This window comes from Bombus terrestris, chromosome 6 (assembly GCF_910591885.1).
Source record: "Bombus terrestris chromosome 6, iyBomTerr1.2, whole genome shotgun sequence".
In the NCBI taxonomy this organism is placed as follows: Eukaryota; Metazoa; Arthropoda; class Insecta; order Hymenoptera; family Apidae; genus Bombus; species Bombus terrestris.
In genome coordinates, this window is record NC_063274.1 from 2,698,882 (window position 1) to 2,721,352 (window position 22,471).

At 40.0% G+C, this 22,471-nt stretch overlaps 1 protein-coding gene across 2 annotated transcripts in view; it reads right to left on the reverse strand.

The window, feature by feature from the left end:
* LOC100645521 (epidermal growth factor receptor) overlaps positions 1-22,471 on the reverse strand; it is a 175,750-nt gene that overhangs the window by 81,010 nt on the left and 72,269 nt on the right. The window lies entirely within an intron of this gene.

Consider the following 22,471-nt stretch of genomic DNA (forward strand, 5'->3'; position numbering starts at 1 on the left):
TTTCGATCGTTCGATGCCCGACCCTCGGCCAACCATCTCCAATTCATCCCTAACAATTTTTTCCGACCACTGACCGGACAACAGTATTGTTCCCTTCAAGTGGTTTGACTATCCCTGAGGTATTTGTTTGCCAATGGTCGGCTTCACCCCCGCAAAGAGGATCCCCATAGAGAGACACGACTACGTTAACACTAGTAACAACGTAGGAACAATACTGCAAAATTGCAGTTCGTCCGTATCTATTTCGACCCCATTTGTCATTATTGGAGGGGCGTGTTTCTCGATGGGACACGATACCAGACCCTTCTTGGAAGGTCGACTTTCAGCTACTTGAACAGTCTTAAAGCCTTTAACTATAACCGAATCGGTGATCCTTTTATTTCCAATGCTGATGTGAAAAGTCGTGCCTTTCAAACTGTCATTTCTAAAACAATTTGAATTTTAAAGTTAACCCTTTGAGTGCTGTGGGCGCATATAGGTGTCTGGCGAAAGCTATCGGTGTGGACTAAGGACTTATATATGCGTTTTCTGTAAGTGCCCGGCATGGACTAAGGACGCATGTATGGGTTTTTCAATTTTTCCGAACACCTACGCAGAAGTAATACTATTACGTTTGTGTGAAATAAATATAATTGCATTCCTTACGGCAGTAAACAAATGCCAATAGTGCCTCGTTATTGTTGAAGTGGTCACCACTTGTAAGAAAACTCTACATCTGGTTTTTTTGGTTTTCTCAAGCACTGAATTTTTCACACACAACTAAATTATTAACTTGTGTTATATTTACTAAATTTAGTTTTCTAGTTTATTGTTTTCTAGTTTATTACCCAAATTCTAGTTAACTGTAAATTTCAATGTTTATAATAAATAATTAAAAATAACTAAAAAATAACGCTCTTGAATCATTTAATCTCGTGCAAAAGAATTACTATAACTTATTACGATTTGGGCTTTGAATAGTCAATCAACAGAGTTCAATCTAACGAAAAAGTATTCCGTCCACAGCGATCGTCAGCGCTAGACGCGCGCCATCCGTATGGACGGCATAGGCCGCGAGTATTCAGCACTCAAAGGGTTAATAGTTTCGTAGTTGTGGATTAAACGAAGGATTGACTTAGATTTAAACGTTCCCACGGTGAAAGTAAGCGTAGCGTTTGAATATAAAGGGATATAAACGAATTTGAAGTATTTGCTTTCGAATTAATGGTTTATTCCAAATTTAGAGGATTTGACGTTTTCGAAATAGTTACGAGAATAACAAAAGACGAGACAGAAAAGGTCATAAATTCTAATTCTTCATAATTAAAAGAATCGTTTGATCAGTTTCATTTCAATATATTTCCATCTATATTTCTGTAGAGGATGGTTGGTCGTGAGGTTTAAATGACCAGATAACTCGCTGTTGAAACCGTCAAATGTATTTAAAAATATTTAATAAATACAGAGAATGTTCGCTAAGACGTTCGGTACTAACGGATTCGTTAAAGACTGTGTTTAGATCGCTAATAAGATCTCTCGAGACTGAGATTGATAAACTGGTCGCCTTACGATTGTGTTCGTTTATTTATACTGGTCGGCGGAGTACCGGAAAATTTTGATTCGTCTTTGTTAGATGGTTGCACGTAGCGGCGATATTGTTTTGCTCGGAATTTATTTATTATTACATTATGTATGTCCTAACGATGTTGATATTCCGAGGCAAAACAACGATATGATCCAAATTGTCCTCTAACTCATGTGCCGCTACATTTCCATTTATGTTTAGTAGCACAAAGAATAGAAAATAATTAACTGTCTTTCTACTCGCATAAAGAGGGTCTTCAAGTATAAAAGAGACGATTCAACATTTACAAATTGAATTACGTTACAGATATAAAAGAAACAACGAAAAAAAAAAAAAAAAAGAGAACTTTTAAACTTATCAGGAACCAGTGATTTACTATTCACGATAATGCTAATTATCGAACGTGCAACTCGTCTCGGGACGATAATGGTGGTCGCACGAGTTTGCCAGGAATCAACAGGTGGTTTCATGAACGCGTGGGCCTAAATTTAGCCGCGACATAACCTCTCCTACTCTCTTTCCGCGACTTCCCCACCCTTGTCATCGAATTTGTTCTCTTTCTGTCGTTCTCTCCTTCTCGTCTCCACCACCCATCGCCGCTCTCTTGCTCTTTCTCTTTTCACGTTCTCTCTTACCAATCGTTTTCTTGTTTCCGCACGTAATGCAATTAGTTCGAACGTAACCGTTCGACCTAACGCGCGATGACAAAATACGCTCCGCCGTGGAACGTTAAAAAGATCGAAAATTAATGGGTATCAACAATTATGAAGTAATTAGTTGGAAATTGAATTCAATCGGCGATGAGGTTCGTGTTGGTTTATTAAACACAGCTCGTGTACGATGAATGTCTGTGATTGACCGGTTGATCAACTGTGATTGAGTATATCAGAATTGGAGGAGGGAGAAAATTAGTATCACGTCTCGATATTACAACTCAATGTTATTTCTCAATGGCACGTACCCTTTTCCATAACTGTACTCTAAATATTAGTTGGGATTTTTGTATCCTTCTTTATTAATAAGTTATTAATACTTTTTTACTTTTTACTAATAAAATTATTTTTAATTCTCTTGCAATCTTCTATGGATAAACGGTATGGATGAAACTGAAAAAATTTCGCACATCACCAAAGTACGTTTGAAACGACATTGGTGTTGGTTGGCGTCCATTAACGCTTCGTTATTAACTACTGCAAATATTCGTTTCGATTCGACAACCGTTATCGTTAAAGAAGAGGTTGCCCGAGCCGTGTGGCGCGCGCATTTTAATCTAGCGGCTGGATCCATTTGTGGTTAAAGAGTTTATGACATAAACCCTAAAATGAGCACGCGCGTCAGCGAACGAGGTAGCCCGGGGGTAGATCTTTTCGAGGAATTCCAGACGTATCCGCAACGCGGATCAGGGCCATAATTCCGATGGTAAGGACGACGATGACGGCCATAAGGAAGCGTGAGATCAATCTCTATGGCGGCCGTTGCGGACCTCAAGCGAGACAGGGCCAAGCTCGTATCTCGCGCTTCGACGCGCGATTTACAGCTGCCGCGTTGCTTTATTCGCCAACCTGTTCTCTCTTCTCGTTTCTCTTCTCCTGATGTTGCTCGCTTCGAACGAACGAAGGCTCTCCTCGCATTCCTCTTGCAACGTCGACCGCGTTGCCGTACGCGAATCAGATAAAAGTGGCACTGGAAGGTATATACACCGCGGCCTCCACGGCGACTTTGAAGAATCGGTGTGGATCCAGGGGGATCGCGCGCGCTTACGATCGCGTGACCGCTGGTGTATTATGGATGGCCAACACTTTCAAGAGTTTTCACGAGGAATTAAGCTTTATGAAGGATTAATGTTCTTTGCAAATCTGGATTGTCAGCAGTGGTGGTAAAATAATTTGGAATGGAGAATTTGATCTTTATTTTCGTTATTACTATTATCGTTATTATTATCCAAGGAGTCGAAGAATTGAAATTTTTCGAGTTTGTTGATACAGAACGGTTGAGAATCGTTTTACTTCGATCTTGTAATTTTTAGTGTCGACAGAAATTCGATTCTCTAGCGTTTTTTTGTTATACTCTAAGTAGATTAATTTGGAATTTCGAATTGCGAGAATGCTTATTGGCACGAATTTTCACTTTGGCAGTGGCAGACAGCGTTTTATAAAATTAACAAATTCGTCATTCGGTATAATGAGGTTTTTAACACCTCTACCGAGAAGAATGTAGCTTTTTCTTACTTTATTGCCAGCCGATTACTTAATGTCAATTAGATGTATAGTGCGAATCAAGTTTCAGGATTCACATTTATTTGTCGCAAATATTTAACGGATATCGAGAAACGGAGTTCTTAAATACCAGACTTGGAATGTATTATGGAAGTTCTACTTGGATTTACATACCACACTGCTTCCACGGGAATTAAAATTTCCCGCTCGACTCTCTAATCGCATAATTCTTATGAAACTGAATAATTTCTACCAGAAACAGCTCGTATATCTATATGTAAAGTATATGTATATCTACATGTACCGCACTTACGAGCGCTAGTGTACATAAAAGCATGTACCTTTCGTAAGAAGCGTGAAATTATACCTTTTTAAGAAAAAATAAATTTCGTTGCCAGTTGGCTAGCCAACATTTATGTTTCTCTTATTAGGATTCTGACGTTTACTCATCGCTGAGACACCATAAAGCGACGCGAGGCAACGAAAAGTGGCGAAGCACCCTCGAGCGATCTCGCACCGTGAACCTCTCTGGTTCGTGCGGCCAACTCTCCCCGCGAAACTCGGCTTCCAAGTATACCACGGGCATAGAGTGTCGACCATAACGTTGGCCAGAAGAGAATACCGGTTCCGAAAGCACAGTGGCGCCGCTACCCGAGGAATTCGCCTTTGGAAAAAATCGCACTGCTCGACGAGATTTGAATAACCCTTGCATCTTATGTCACAAAACTTACTCGACCGCTCGCTTCGTCCATACGTTCCTCGAATTCCTCACACCGGACAGTCACGCGAATTTTTCCTCGGAATCGCATACACAAGCGTACGCTTCCTCTTTTGCTCGGTTTCTTTCCCAAATAGAAAGTATACTCGATGTCTTTAATATAATTTTTTAATAGGATAATAATTTTACATATTTTCAGAAATACAAAGAATACAAATGTCTACGTTAGATAAATAATCTGCGACATTATGATTTTCTTCATGTGCAGCCTCGTAAAAGAGTGTATGGTTACCATACTGATATCAATAGCATAGTGTTAAACATTAATAGTGTTTATTCTTCCATTGATATTTTCTTCCAATCCAGGCTCGCAATTAAGAACTGTATCTTATCCTGATCTATAGTAGTTTGTATAGAACTTTATTTGTATGAAATAGTATGCATCTTTATGAATTTAATTTCATGTTATGTAGAACATGTTTACTCTAATGGATATATTTTCCCATAAATAGATAAATAAATACATACTATGGAGGTTCTCCGTGAGGTACACGTGCACTAAGCACCATATCAAAGTATAGTCGCCTAAGTCAAGAAACATCGTGTGTATGTATGTAGACAGAGAGGAAGAACGAGAGAGTAAGATCCGCAGCGAGGTTTCCGCGAGAATGTTAACGATCAAAGAGCCGATCGATAAGGGGGAGCGCGGTTCGCTCGCGTAGATCGAGCGTCGGTTCCAAGAACTCGTTAATAATAATCCCTGGCAAAATTATTTATTTAGTCCATTTGCGGATTCGCGTCTGTCTTAGTACGTGACTCCGCCGATAATGAATCCTTCGTATATACGTAAGTTGAGTTACAACGACTTACGGGCTCCGACCGAATATACCTGGCTACAGGGCCGTGCAAAAGATGCGCCGCGAGGATAACACCATCGAGCCACGGTGCTTTTATTTTACTTGGTTCGCTCTTTCGTTCGTTTCACCCTCCTTACCCGCCTTCCTTCGGCAACGCGAACGCGCCTTCTCGTTCTTCCTCTTCTGTCTATACAACCTTTGTCCGCGCCTTCGTATTTTACTTTCGTGTTAGCAGCAGGGGCCATTGTTCATCGCGTAGAAAATCGAACGGGCGTCTTTCCGTTGTTGTCGTTTCCTAAGAATCTCCGTCTCGCGAGGGAGTTTTCGTTTCCTGGAACCGTCTCGTCGTCACCCTTAATGAGGGGCTGGAGAACACGAAAAACGGACACGATTATGAAGCCGACTTGCATGATACTGTACTTTTATTCCGTGGCTTTTTTTAATCCTTGACTTTTTTAGGAACAGGTGTATCGGTTGCGTTCTGTAATTTGTGTTTGTTTTGTCGTATTCTGAGAATCGAGAGCTCATAACAAAGGTGATTATTGCCCATGTTCGTCTCTTTTGAAGAAAATATAACAACACTTGTGTATTTTTAACTTTTAGCCGTTCGGTACATTGCAGCAAAGTAGCAAATGAAAAACAGGTTTGTTAAAAATTGAGATAATGTTGTATCCTTGGTGTAAATTTTAAAAAGAAAAAGAAATTAAGATCCTGTACTGTACAAATATTTTTCATTATTTTTGAACAATATTACAACTAGTAACGCGTAATTTATGGAATAGTATTTTATAAAATACATAATATACTTATATAACTCAAAGGTTATATGCTTTTTGCAAAGTGAAAAATTACATTCTGTGCGAGTAAGACTTTTAATTCTCTTCCGCTTATTTGTTTAAAACTATGAGGTTAACGGTGTTTCGCGATACTTCCAGGAACTATCGAGATGCTATTGAAGTATTTCTGAGAAGTATCGAACTATAATTTCAATTTTTAGCGCCATCTTCGCGTCAGCTGTGTCGATACAGCATCGATGGCGTCCGCGAACATTCAAGGATGATGGGAAACGAAACGAGTAGTCGTCGACCCGTCAAACTCGTCAACAAGAAGAGACCTTGCGGCACGACAAATTCCTCTTTGCCTCGTCCTTAGCTATGCGCCTCCCACGAATCGTCCCACGATTGCCAATATTTGCGGAAACGAAAAGAGTTGCTAAACATAAGCGCTTCTTTTCTCTGTCTATCCTCTGACTACTCGAAGGAAACAAATCGTGCAGTGCCTGGTTAAATGCAGCAACTTGCACCGAGCTGACAAACCTTTCGTTTTACTATGTTCATGTACCTATATATCAATTTTCGTTTCGATTAATTAGATCGGGATCAAAAATTCGCAATAAATTCGAAATAACGCATGAACAGCTACAAGAAGACCAAGAAGTGATTTATCGTTTGACTTTTTCGGAAGGTATACAGCAATTTTTCAGGGTGATTGTATTTTGTATATAAAGATACATGCGCTTGAATCAAGTTATGACGTTTCTAAAATATTTAAATATTCTCAATGTGAACGGGGCATACGGATTGATACACGACAAAGGCCATTATAAGAGATCGTCGACTAATCGAAGCAGTAGCTGAAACAGCACCAGGTACAAGGGATTAGACGCGCGTTAAGAATGTGGACGTAGTTGCAGACTGGATAAGAAGCGCAACTCTTTTCAATTACGCCGGCAGAATCGACATTCCGCGGACGAGCTTCAGCCATATTGTCGGTAGAGGATTTAAAAATCAGCTGGAACTTGAGTAAGCGGACCGATAATAATAGCTGGCATTCCTCTGAAAATCGCGCGGCTCCTTGGTTGGCAGTAAAAGCGGTAAAAAGAAAGAGTCGGTGGCGATGTGCCGCGCGACATTAACTTCGTGATTTTAACTAGCATTCGTTGACACGTGTCGATAAACATCTTATGTTACTGTGCGTTGATAAAGCGATTCCACGGAGCTCCGAATGGATGATGTTGAGTATACGAAACGCGAACAAGTACCGTTGCAAGAATGCCGATTTCGAAGAGAAGGAATAGTTTGCAGGACAAGAAAATATGTACAGTTCTTTCGATTTTCTTAACAAACTGCATACGTGTAATTTATCAAAGAGGACGAGGGAATAGCGTTACGCAAATTACTGATCGTGAGCGCTTTGTTGGAAAGTTTGAAGTTTAATAAATTTTATAATATTTCTAGATTAATCTCCTAGAATTTGTTACAAAATTCAAAATCACCCCACACACGTAAAGAATTGCGTTATATAGAATCCTGCATAGAGAGAGTTGAATTATTCTGTAATTAACCGCCTATTTGTTACGATACGGGTAATTTCGTTCCGCTAATAGCACGAGGTTATCGAATGATTTCGAAAGTCGGACATTAATAAGTCGGATAAAGAAAGTTATCGAACCAGTAATGATTCGTGAGTAACAACAGGGTAATTTAATCGAAATCACGGAATAATAACGTATATTGGTATATTATCGATTCGAAGGTTTCCCTGTTTTTTGCCTTCTCATTTTTTTCCTCTCGGTCAGTCCCTCGGAGGTTGGTACGTCCCGGTGCACGCTGTCGTTCGATCGCGATCGGTTTTTTCGCCGATCCGGCCAATTTCTTGACACATGTTCGACCGTGCAACGCTGAATCACAGGGAGCAGCTTTTTATGGGAAAGCCGCGAGCGCAGTTTAAAAGTCAGCGAGCTAGCTACTTTCACCCGGTTCGCGTTGAAAAACAGCCGGGGCCAGAATTTTTTTGGGAATTAACCGGAGCAAAAGTCAGCATACGTCTCGAGATTACGACGTGCGGTGAGTAAAATCCACGCTGGATCAAAACATTAGCCTTTCTTCTGGGCCTTCGTTCAGCGCAAGAACCGAATCGTGGAATAACAGGTTGCTACACCTGCCATCCTAACCAGGAATTCGTGTAATTTTTTATCCATCCACCTCGTCTGTCCATCGTATCCCTGTCGCGTCTATTAAATCCGTCACTGAAATTTCACTTCCATCTTCCTCACGAACCTCGTGTCCCCGGACGTTTCTACACGTATATTCGTTGTTCTATTATCTTTTTTTCCAACCGAGAAACCTGTCGTATCTTCTTCCTTGCGTGGCCCTCGCGTTTGATTTCAGTCCAGTCCAAACCGATATGATCGAGGGGCAACGCTATCGGCTGGACGTCTCGTGCTTTCCCTCGTGTTTCCGCCTCGACGGCTCTTCTCCGATCCGCTGACTTTTCGGGAACGTCACTCCAGATCCCCGAGGAGTCTCGGCACTTTGTAGTGACGAAGAGAGGCACGGAGGGTACATCACCTTCGCGTGTTTACCTCTTCGGCAACCGGTTCTTGCCTCCCTCTTTCCTCCTTCGTGTCCACTATCGTTCTTCTCCCTTCTGTATCGGCCCCGTATACCTGTGTACAACCTGGCGTAGAATCTACCTTTCTTCTCCTTTCCTCCTACACCATTTTCATTCCGTCTCTGTCCCACTCGTTCGCTTCGTTTCCTCGTCCTTCTCGTATTCGTTCCGCGGCGATTCTTCGTTCCTCGTCGATCCGCCTCTGCCGTCTCTTCTCTCGCGGTATTCAAATGACCTCGGATGATGAATACGCCCATCTCTCTCGGCCTGTCGGTAATTGCCGCTATTTCTATCCTTATTTTTGCCCGCGGTGCGTACACCTTCGAAGGTGCACGGACGTACATACTCCAGGTACAGCAAGCACGGTCGGCTCCTTTCTTCCCTCTCTTCGTATACCTCTTCTTACCTTTTTACCTCGTACGCGCTCACACAATACGTACCTTGGTACCCGCTCCTCTTATCTCCGGGAATTTCGTAAGGGGCGATAAACCGCGCGAGAACCGATCCAGCCAACTCTCCACCCGACTCGACCTTCTATCTTTCTTTCTTTCTTTCTTTCTTCGTGCATCGTGGAGGTGTGAAAGCATCGGGAACTTCAACCTGCCCATTATCACGCTGCCTTCCCAGACCGCGATGATGTTGCAAGTGGATCTTGGAGCGCTATAGGCTTTTTGATCAACGAAAATTTTAGAAGGAATTGAATAATTTTGACTGGATTTATATCGGGTGCTTTTTGCGACATAAATGACGCTTATATGACGATGAAGTGTAATTGAAGATTTAGTACAGTGACATACCGAATAAAGTAAAATATTTGAAATTTTAAGTCTTTAGGTTTCATCACGCCTGAAAGCGGGCAATGATGTGTATTTTTCTCCTTATTGAAGAATATTCGAAATTTAAGATTTAAAAAGAATTGTAGATGTTATAGAAAAAAAATTAAAATTTTTATTTTCAAAAATTTAGTTCAGCATCTAGCATCTGGCAGTCCTTTTTAAACAACAACTTTCTTTCAAGAGGATATTCTTCTTAATAAAACATCTTTCACGAAGCACGTAAAGTTATGACGCAATAACACCGTTACCTGCTTAGGATCAAGGCCTTGATAAGAAAAAGAGCGATCAAGGGAATTAACTTAATAGGGGTACAATTACGCTAATTATGATCTTCCAGTTGAACACGGAAGATCCTCGATGAAATATTAAAATGAGATCCAGTTTTTCCAAGAGTATATAATTTATGTTCTTTTCTACATTTTCAAAACGTTCTTTAAACAATTTCTTTAGATACGTTTCTGTAATTAAAATAAAGATACGTAATTATGAAAATTCGTCTAATAATAGTAGGACAAAATGCTACGTTAAACTCCGTGTTTTCTTCTGCAGTTAATCGCTAGGAAGGTTCTAATCGGCCCTGTTTCCCACTCGCACCGATAATTAATGTTTTCACGCGCCGGTGTTATGCAAGTTGACGCCATACTGCCAACGATTTGGAATATGCGCGGCAGGATGTGGAATCAAATAAGAAACTTCGTGAGTTTCTATACACAAACACCGTATCCAGTTACGTAATCAATTAATGGAGCATGTAGCGAAAGCTATATTATATGCGTACGTTTGTTCATCAATTTTTTAGTTGAGAAAATTACGCGCGAGATATGAAAATAGTATAATTGGAGTCTCTGGCACAGTTGAACTAATATCGCTATTGGAGCTTTGCAAGTAACAAGTTCTTGATATTGATAAATTCTCCCTTAGCATAGTAATAAATTTGACAATAAAACAACAAAGTAAATTTTACAAATTACAAGTTGTCTAATTATTTTATTTCGCGTACATGACATCCTCTCGTTTGCATATACATTATATATGTGTATGTCAGGATGATGCAGCATCACTTTTGAAGCGACTTGTACCATACGTATTACAAACGTGCACGGGTAGCTACGGGGCAAACAGCAATCATACCCATAAAGTTCCCGTGATCCCTTCGTGCCAGGGCCTCGCATGCTGAATAACAGCAACTATTAGTGGTCTGTCGGTCATTACAATCTGTCAGTCGAACGTATAGTCGTGTAAGCGCTTGCAGGTAACCTTGACGAATGAAACTATCGGCCAGCACGTGTACTTTTATCCTTCTCTTCTACGGAGCCGTAAATACCTTGGTCCAAAAGAAAAATTGGTTTCCCTGTTGGTCGACGAGAGAACCGTATCGAATTCTGAACGATTTGATATATCATAGCTTGCACAATGTTTTACGAGTTCTCGCTGCAACGTTACAAGCAGAATTTGCTAAGTTAATAGCGGCTGAACGTGATTTACGCTTCAATTTCTGTTATTTTAAGAGTATTATGTTAAAATATCATTATCCTGAAACGTTGCAAAGATTTTTCAACTTTCAAAATCCAAGAATCCTTTTGTAACTGTCGTGGAACGCGTTTTCTGATTCACCACTTTTGAAATTAACAACTTACCAGAAATCTAAGAACGATTTGTCCTTTTACTTTTACGAAACGATAACTTCCTTCAATTTCTAGCTCTGTCTTTTTTTCAAGGAACCATAGTCAAATGTTTCATTAATTGATATTCGAAAAATCAAGGTTCTGCAGTATTTATATTACTCTAAACGAAATTGTCGCGTTGAGGGACCGTGCGTATGGAATAAAACACGACAGCTTCCAGCGAATCGGTTTTGTGGCAGGAACCGCTGACTCAACTCTGCGTTGGGAGAGGTCTCCGAGTGTCTAGCCGAGTTCGCCCACATGAGACCCGGTTCCGTTGTGCTTAGGCGTACAATTGCACGGGAACGCGCCAGAACGATCGACGACGATTAGGCAATAGCCGCCGTTTTATAATTGTTCCCCCGGCATGCACAGATCGTGTATAACCGTCGACAAGGCCCACAGTTTCGACACACGCCGCCTCGTGTTATAACCTACGTTTCGCGCGATTAGTTCTCGCGGCAAAGCGATAAATCTCACCACAATTCTGCTCCAAGGGATTGGTTAGTCTTCAAGGGCTCCAGGAGCAACTATAAGCCTAACCTAGTCATTAGGGTTGAGTCGGTTGAGGTTAATTAGGATTTTAATTGGAGACGAGGAGAAGAAACTTCATAAGAGAGAATGATGCGTTTTATGGGGCGGTTAAGATGGAATTTGATAAGAAATGTTTCGTGTTCCTAATTTCTATGTTCTTTGCGTAACTACGATAAAGTGATACAATATCTGCTTACGCTATATTTCATCGTCCTTTCAAATCTACCTCGTCAATTCCAATCATAAACATCGTTTCCTAGTGTCGCGAAAATTCTATTCGATCATAACGCATAATACTCGCATAATCAATAAAACATCAATAACAACAGTACCAACTTTCCGATATTATAATATATAGGATGTGAAGGCTAAAAACGTGACAAAGAGATAGAGATCTTAGCTCTCGGAACAAAATTGGCGACACCATAAAGCAGAGAGGGCTGATATCGTTCCTTCGTGTTTACGTTTTCTACATTCCTATACCAGTGGAGGCTAAAGTATGTACGGTTTCAGCGATGGAGGACGCGTATAAGCGTAATGCACACCAACACCAAATATATATGGGGAACGATAGGTGATATAAAGTGGTAATGTCGGGACTGTCGCGGGTAACGTGAAACATAGGCTGATTGGGCCGGTTTAGCCGCGCCTTATCGCTGCCTGTGCTTAACATACATCCACTGTGCAACACCCTATTCTCGTCGCCGTTCTCCACGTTTTTAATTCACGAGTTAAGTTCGCGTCACAAACGATGATACAGTAAGGTTGGATCGCGTTCTGATTTCCTAAGTTTCCTAAACTTCGATAGCTTTAAATTTAATCTTGAACTTTGTACGGAATGATCAAATTCGAATATCGTAAGACGCTATTAGTCTTTTATGTAATAAAAAACGAGAAAATGAAAGAACGAGAAAATAATTCGGTAAGATTATTTGAATCAGCGGAGACGTATCGTATAAGAATAAATAAAATAAGCGATGAAATAATATGCCAGAAATAAAACGATATAGATACAGGCGCCACCGAATTAAACATTTATCAACGTTCGGTTGAATACCATGTTTTACATTAATAGAAAGTCTCATAACCAAAATCTATTATACTACAATTTCGTAGGCAGTAATTTTGTCTCGCTGGAATATCACACTGTCCATCGTGCCATGACATCGTGTATATTTACGATCAAACTCCTTTCCTCGAACCATACAGTTTACGAGACACGGTTGGTCTGGTGACCGATGTCATCGAGACATTGCCGCCACTGCTGGATTTATGGTCAGGATTCAGGATCTATTGGATGGCGTTATCGGTAGCACGGCAAATCGTGGGTTTACACGATTGTGACAGCTGACGGTATTACGTACATTTATACAGAACTGGGAGTTTTGTTTCTTCCCGTTTGAAGTTTATTTTTGATTTGTAAAATGGTCGGGTCTTGTGCTAACAATATTAGTACATTGACAAGTTACAAGATATGAATATTAGATTCCTCGTTTTATCGGATTCTATGTACGCAGTGTAGATGCAAATTATAATAGAGATTTCAAAATCTACTTTCAAAATCTATGCTGTATAGTGAATTTCAAGAAACAAGTTTTAACTGGCCAATTTCTCAAGTATTTTGGTTACAAAAGAAAAAGCGAAGAATATCTGCGCGCGACATATTTTTGAATCGACAGTAAAATATTAAAACTGAAGCTCGATTCTTTCTTTCGTCGCGTTTATTATTTATGTTAGGTTTATGAAACGAATTTGTCGGAAAACGATCGGTTCGTCGAAAGTTTCATTTTCAAATGTTTCTTCAGCAATGTTTCTCGAAACCAGATTCTTGAATGTACTTTCACATCGAGTAATTTTTCTACATACTATACCGCAGTGCAAGCATGTTATTTATTCGTGCGATAGTTTAGCGCGTTATTGTTGCTTTCCAAACGCAATCGGAAAATAACTGTCTGGAGGTAACGAAGCTGTCTGTTCAGCGATAGGCAGCACGTGGGCGTCCTTTCCATTCAATGCTTAATGTTTCACGTTCGTGCCATTAACTTTTAACGGGGTTTACTTTCTAAGATTTTCCTCGATATCGTATCCCATCTTTCCACATTAATTTTCTGTTCATTGCGTTTATCTTCTATTTAATTTCGTATGCTTGCACAATCTTTCTACTGACACATTTTCACGTCGTTGCTTCAACGCAGCAGTATATCAATATGAAAATATTAATTAATTTCTCGTTCGAAGTCAAATGAATGTCACGATTTGAATACAAAATTATACTTAACTCGAAGATAGAGATCGTATTTAGATAAATAAGAAAAGAAGATACAGAATGTTGGACGAAGATTTATTGAACTCGTAGAAGCGAAACGTGACTATATAAGTACTGGTATCGAGCTTTCCTCATTTTGATATATGTAGAAATCAATATTTAAGCGTGATATAAAACGTGTAACTAAGATAATGCTTCACCTGAACGTCTTTAATCACGATTGAGAGAACCGACGTCGAGGTCAATTATTTTCTTCAGCTAAAGAAGAGAAGAATATTTCATCGTAATTTCAATGAAATTTCAATATACCTGCAGATTGGTCTATTAACTGTTTCCCGAGGAACGTAACACGCTAACCGTAATAGTCGACTTTAAAGAAATAAACGTGCAAATATTTTATCAGTCATTGCATGTTCGAAACAGCTGTCTTCAAACGTGTTCGATCTCGTTCTGTTCGAACAAATAAAATTCTACTCGTTAGAAATGAAATTCAATCGAGCTAATCTCACTGTTTGAGGATGAAACAAAACGAATGCAGTTCAAAGGCGACTACAAGCTTCGTCCGATCACGACATTATTTCAGTCCACGAAATGTCAAGGTGATCGATCGCGGGAAGACGAGTTTCTCCCTTAACCTCCTACGCGATCTATTCCAGGCATCGAGGATCGAACGTGACGAATATCGGTGGCTGGTACGCGATTTACGCCGCAGTTCGCGAGAATAACGCGGCCGGTTACACCTGGCGATAAAGCATTTGTGTGTAATTCGATTATCTGCAACGGTTATTGCATGGGGTGGTGAACAACCAATCGAGACCGGGGGCCGTCAGTGGTCCTTATCGCCGCTACTATCGATGTTTCCGACCGTATGTTCAACTCAAATATTGCGAATCGCTGGTTGCAATGCCGATAGCGCGACGTTTACCTCGAGTTGCGGCGTAAATCGCTCGAATCGCGTTCCTCTGGTAAACAAGATCCGTTGGAAACTAGGCATTACACGGTCGCGATCGTGTAACGCGAATCGAGATTACGGTTATCGTTTCCACGTAAGTCCTTGAGCTAGTAGCGAGCTGACCTCGTTCCCGAGTCGATTCGAAAAACCTTACAGTAGGGTGTATCGATGGATATGTTGAAATTCGCTGGTGGATGATGATGAAGTTCCTGAAGCGTTTATGATTTCATCGAAGATTTCGCCTGTAGGATTCTGTTCGTGGTACATTTCCACGTATAACGCAAACGAACGTACAGAGTCATCAATTTCTTCGTTTACTTTCAACGCTTCTGAGTATCTTCGTTATCAATGTTGTCGTTAGACTTTGCTCGATCAGAGAAAAAATTTTGCAACTGAAAGGTCTACGATCGATAGGATTTGCTTCTTTCTCAGTTGTCATTTTACTCGAACGATAATGTATTATATATAGGTGCTCCGTGTTATTTCTAAACTATATTTTTGTCTTTTCGAAATGACAAGTTTATTTGGAGCCTAAAAGTGAGTTATCGTTGAAATTTAAGGTGCTTTATCTAGAGGTGGAGGCAAGCAGTTAATAAAGTGGCTCTTGCAGCTGTTTGCTCTTGCTGCTAATTCAGAGTTCAGCTTCTCTTTAACATACGCGCGTCGAAAAGCCACGGTAAACAGAACTCGTTCTCTCGTGATACAGCTGTGAGCGTGACATTTCAAATTACCAAGTTCAACCAAATAGAGCTGGCAGGCTCCGGGTCTGTTTGACTCGATTCTCTTATTGCTCCAGCACGAAACATGTTGTTCTTCAAACAGTATTACTCTACAAATTCTACGGCCTCCTACATTCCTTTGGAAGAGTCCACAGAACGAATCTTATCAAGCAAACGTAAAGTAGAACTCCGCTAGCGATCATAAAAGTCGCGCTCAAGATGCAAGTTATACTTCCACTAAATATTATTGACACATACTATTTATATACTTGATTCTAGTATTCGATACATTTAAACGTCACTAATTTTCGTGTACTCCACCCTTTAAAAATGAAATATCTCAAAATTGGTAGAAAGATATTCGAACGCGAAGAAAACACGAATAAATTCTAACAATTGAATTTTCTAAAATATGACTTTCTTACTTCGTACAGATCAAATAGCGCAAAATCAAAGTTTTCCAAATATGTACGCCCAATTTACGCCTACCACTGATACCAATGCCAAATAAAGATATACGTTCTGCAGATTCTTCTCTCGTACTTTATAAATTAAAGCAAAACATCGCACATCCTCCATGATGAATCCGTTACACACCGCACAAGTTAACTATTTTCGTTCGTGTCTTACACAAACGTTCACGAACCAGTTTCCACCCGTTCTCTATTCATCCTAATCTCCGTGGACAGCGGTTTCAACGCGAATCAAGCGGGACATAGAAAGGCGAGCAGCGTATGTACACGCATAGGTGAACACCGGAGGTAATTTAAAAATGAGAATTACGAGCATAGCGCCGCCCGTAACCCTCGGGCATGGAATGTCAACGGTAACTACCGTCGTACGTAGGAATAATATCGACTTCTTTACGGGTCGTTGTAACAGTACAAGGGCCCCGTGCAGTTCGTTCCCCGCCGTGAATCGTCGAGAGAATGTCGGGGCCCCGACCCGTCTTGCATATAACCTACGCACCGTGCCAGATGGAGAAAACAAATATGTAGTGTGATCGCTTAACTGTTGCTGTCTAAAGTGACTTTCGTCGGGGCACGACCGAGTCACGTGTTCAAATATTGTGTAAGGGGATTGTTCGGGGAACGGGGCCACGGACAATCTACGAGGATGTCGGGGATGTATAATAATTCCAGCGAGGTGAGTCGGGCGATTTTTTGAATCGTTTTGACGATACTCGTTCGCTTTTTTTTACTCTTATTTTATATCTATCGATATAATACAAATTCGTTGTACGAGTCTTTCGAAACTAAATCGACCAAGTAAATACTGTATCTTCGAGCTATCGCGGGGAGACGCGGTCGCGAGAAAACGCGTCAACGGGAGTCGTAAATTCCCGTTACGATCGTAGTAATCGACACCACGAATAGATCGATCCCCTTATTTCAGTTAGGATAATAGGGGTGGTTGTTGTAGTATAACACTGCGATTAACAGGGTTATAAAATTTATATTTCCAACATTTAATACACCACTGAGTTACACCGTTATATATGATATAAAAGGCGTAGACGAGATTTTGAGATAAGACGGCCCTCGCGTTGTAATAGAAGTAGGGATTGAACAGACTGAACAGACCAACCCCTTGCTCTCATGCAATTACGGAGGAAAGCTCGGTATGGGTGTGTTTTTTTGAGCGAAGAAGATTCGTTGCTCACACTTTTTGTTAGTTAGGTAAACCTCCGCTTTTTGCGTTAAACCACTATCCGCTTTCTCCGTAATTCTTAAGAGCGTGTAATAAACCTAAGGACCTTTCTAAAAATCAGCCGAAAACACTTCTAGAAAATTAGAAAATCTTTCCGGGCAAACAGATTGACTTAAATCCTATGTGAGAACAATGAATTTAGGAGTTCAAGTTTATGGTGGGTCTTTGGGTCTATCGAGGGTCGGAAGGACGGCACGTAGACCGTTGGCTGTCAAGCAGCGCGGGATGGAGTGTACATGTCTTGCGCGACATAACAAATATATTTGGTAAATTGGTTAATTTTATTACTACTCGATTTCTCGAAAGATAAATTACTTACTTTTGTAAATTACAACTGTTGAGCTTATTAGATGTATAAAGAGAGAAAACGCGTGGATAAAGTGTAAGATAGAAAATATATATTTAATAGAGAAGTGTAATAATAAGTAGGAATACAATTTGAGCTAATCCAGATCCACACGCTAGCAGTGTTACCTTATAACTGAAAAACCCCGAAGCCAACGTCGCCTGTCTATTGTTTATGGTCTGCCTTCGTGCCAGTCTTTTGTCTATATGCTGTCGATGGCTTTGGCGCTTGAGAAAACTAAAAAGACCAGATGTAGAGTTTTCGTAGAAGTGGTGACTACTTCAACAACAATAATTGATACGACATCGGTATTCGAAAATCCTTTATTTCACGATTACATGTATCCATCTAAAATTCACTACTTTAAACGAGGTAAAATTTGAATCAACTTCATAGGCAAATCCTTCGATCAAGTAGTCCTATTACGAAATCATATTTCTAAGAAATAACGACAGAAATAAGAAACGATTCAACAATAATTTACCCGATAAACTATGCTACGTAAACTGTACGTTTTTTCGACGGGAATGTTCACGTAGATCTTCCACTCCGGCTAACGTTTATTCATCGAGATATTTCCTTGCTCGATATTGTTTTAACTCCGTAGCTTGAACGTTTTGTTTACAGTTTATTAAGCTTGGTAATGGCGATTACGATCCACGTGGTAGTAAAAAAGTGCATACAAAGCAGGGATACACACTCCGTCGCGATTACTTCAGTGCGAACGATACGTGAGACTCATGAAAACATAACCTTAGCTCATTCATGGCTTACGTTGAATTCGTAGTCGAAACAGTCGAATGTCATTCATCGTGGTCACTCGATTCGAATTATGATTTTTGATCGATTGTAAACCACGCGAAGAGAAACGTTGGTAAATAGAAAATTCCACTTCGATTTAACCGAAGCGTTTTAACTCGTAACATGTAATTCTAATTTCTAATAATTTGTGATTTTAATTCTATTGTTTTCTACGTAAAACGTCCAACTTTGACCCTTCGACCGGTGTCACGACAAAAGTAATTACGCAGAGGTGCGCGACCGCATAACAATAATATCTTCGATCGAGCGATTCAACGCGAAGAATACGCCAGCCTTTGAATAATAATTTGCATGACTGCATCAGCCTTGCATTATTACCCTATCGAGTTACGTATCCTCGCATAACGCAACCGACTTGAATCGTGCGGAATAGGGATTCATGGCCGGGCATTAAAATTGCAAATTACATTACGAGGGTGTTGACAGACTGTTCCCGCTTTTTAGTGTCCCTTTCTTCTCGTCTCGTCTCTTCCCTTTTTCGCGATAGTTTGTAGAAAACGTCTTTCGTCTTTAGATTAGATTTAGAAGATTGCCTTTAAATTATGTAACGTTTGCACATAGTCAAATACATTCTCCGATAAATAGCCGTAGCCAACGAATTCAGGAAAACGATCAAATCGTTTTAATGCTACTAATTATCCTGTTTGGAATCAAATTTACAATTCTGTTTAAATATCGCTGCTACATTATGGTAAGTAAATTCAATTGGAAAGCTAACCGGGAATTGGAACGTCGAGCTTCAAATGTAAATTCAATTTGCTGCACTGTAAATAGAAAATGCTGGAACGATTGAGAATTAACGTTTCGATTTTTCAGAATGTTATCGCGTTAGTAGGGTATTTAAAATCTGCATACAAAAGTCCAATAACCTTTGACGTAACGCTTTCAAAATTGAAACCATTGTCCGTTTGAAAAAAGAATTGCTTTTTAAAGAAATCTGCGCATACGTATCGAATAGCCAATCGCCAACTTAATTTTTAATCATTAGAGATTATTTCAAATATCAGAAGAAAGAAAAGATTGCGTCAACAAATTGGCTAAATTTCAAAATCCTTCAATTGCCAGAAGCAGGCTGATCGATTTTAATAAAAATTTCAAGGTAAGAATTATTTGGAATAATAATCTTTTTCCAAACGACGAGATCAACGATCTTATGAGACCCGTTTTAAGACCTCTTTCTCGAGAAACTTAGCGTTGCTAAACGAGATTCATGCAACGTAGCCGTCATTTTTCCTCCAATTCGAAGAAGCACGGTCTTACACGCGTAACCTGTTCACAATTTCGCACGTAGCCGGTCGGTTTCGAGCCGGAGACTTTTAGCGAGCGTCGACTAATCATCGAGCGCCGTAGTTGCGGACTTTGACAGTTGCCAGCATTGTTAGTCCGTACAGGACGATAATTACCAGGCTCGTAACAATCGCTATAGAAGCAGACATTATCGTTGCAAGCAGGAATTCTTGCTCCTCCGCTTTTCTTTCGTCTCGACGTTCTTGGCACGAACGACTCTTTCAGTTCCTCTCCTTTTTTTCCCCTATTCCTTTTGTTAGGTTTGACCGTTTTGAGCTGCCAGTTTGCGCGGTGATTCTCACCTTGGCTCATAAGTAGTTTGTTCGTGGAAAAGCAGCGAGACCAACGATCACGGAGATCGTTCCGTACGGAGCAGGAATACTGAATATTTTGCAAATACCAGGGGCAATCTGGCTAGTCGATTTATGGCCGGCGAATAATTCAAGAGTCGCTCTGACATTTCGTGATTGACTGAGTTTCAGGTGATCGTTTGGCGAAACCTTTGAGGCCGTAAAGCGGATATTCATGAGCTTCTTGCGAGCAATCGATGGGAAGATACGCTTGTTTTGCCGGCTTTTTGCCGGCGATATGCTTTCTAAGAGGCGAAAATCGCTTTCTTTACAACGATATCGCAGTTAAGCTTTATTTGTTATTTAAAAATACTTTGTAACAGGATATCTTCTAAAATGTGTGCTTCCTAAAAGGCGAAAATCGCTTCCTCCGCGGCGATATTGTAGTAAAACTTCGTTCTTCTTTATCATTTAAAAATTTAATATTCGAATATCGATAATAAATAAAATTCAAAACTAAAAGCAAAAGAAAATTCCGAAAACTGCAGAACGATTGATTTACGCTAAATTTTCGAAAATGAAAAACGTGTTCGAAATAATTCGATAAGGATACGTGTCGACGAGAAGATGTGCAAATTAAATTATAACAAAAGTAAATCAAGAAATTTGATAACCGCTAAGCGTGTTGATTAATATCGGCAAAGTGGTAGGTAGAGGTGTGCCTTGAAGCGCAATTATCAAAACAATCTGGTTCTCGTGGTTCATCTTCCGCCAGATATTTTAGACAACGCCATATGACCATATGCCAACAAATTAGCCATACGAAGAAGAGAAGAGAGAACGCGGCACGAAATAAACGAGCCAATCGGTTATTACTGGCCGTGTTAACCACTAGCGATAGATAGTTGTATATACTTTCAAGCATCTGTCGGCGATAAAACAGTACTTGATAGGCATCCATTCATTACTATCTGTTACAAGTGATAGTTGATTCCTTATAGTAAAAAGAAGAAGAAAGCGTAATGAATCGATTACTTAGTCGATTACTACAACATATAATTCGATAAGATACGTCCTATAAATTGTAATATTTGAATCCTTCGATTGACTCGGTTCGAAAAATGATGAAGAAATTCTTATCTCGTTGATAGTAGTATTCGAATAAAATACGAGATAATCGAATTGATAATTTCTAGAACGAAGTAACTTTCTGCTTACGATATCGTCATATTTTTTATAAGAATCATTACACAATATCGACAAATTATCATGTATATTATCAGATTATCACGATAAATAATCTTATGATACGAATATTCTTTACATTATTCTCCCTTGTTGTTTATAGATTTTCATTTTTAACATTGGCTCTGCCGTGATCCTTTCTTCGTGTCTCAATCTCGCTCTTACTTCAACAAGCAAAAAGAGTTTCAACGTTTTGGAAAAAACTTTAACATACAATCGGAATGTCATGCCAAGTCCTACAGTATTCTCTCGACATCTCGTTCGCCTTAAACATCAAGTAGCAAGCACCTCTATCTCGATGCAAACGTCGTAGCAAACAATAGAATACTAAGTTAAAGCCAGGGCAGCGTAGTAGTAAGCGTATGTAGCAAACACGAAAGCGATCTCAGTGCGAAATTCACGACTGTACATATCACTGCCTTTGAAACCCCTATGAAATCGAATTGATCCGATTGCGGAACAAGATGCAGCCTCCAAACACATACATACTTCCGTCTTACGACGCTGAAGAACACTGGAACCGTGGAATTCGACTTTGCGAGTGCGGATAGTCGTTCGTGTAACGATCGATCGTGATCGTAAATCAGACGCGAGGCAACGTTACGGTTCGCCAGCATTCCAGATCCGTTTGGGGTGTGCGATTGGCAGAAGTGTCGCGTGAAACGAGGTCGATCCGCAGGATTCGATAAATTATCGCCGTCCGAGGAGAACACTGCGCGAAACTGCGCGGATAATTTACGGATTATTGTGAGAGCTGTGAATCAAGGGAGTCCAATGGACCGGTCAATGGATTTCGTAGAACATTCAATCTTCCCAAATATGTATAAAAGTACATATGCATCATTCTGATAGTTTTAGAAGATCTACGTTTTTCTAAGTTTTAGATACGTGGAATATTGCGAAAGTCTGTTTATCGAAAGTCATGTTTCTGACGAGGTTACAGGAATGAGGAAAATTCCTGAGGAAAAAGTGATCAAAATACATCGATTTTTAAAATTGTTGAAAAATGTTAATATATATGTGTGAATATTTTTGGTAGTTTTGTCAAGATG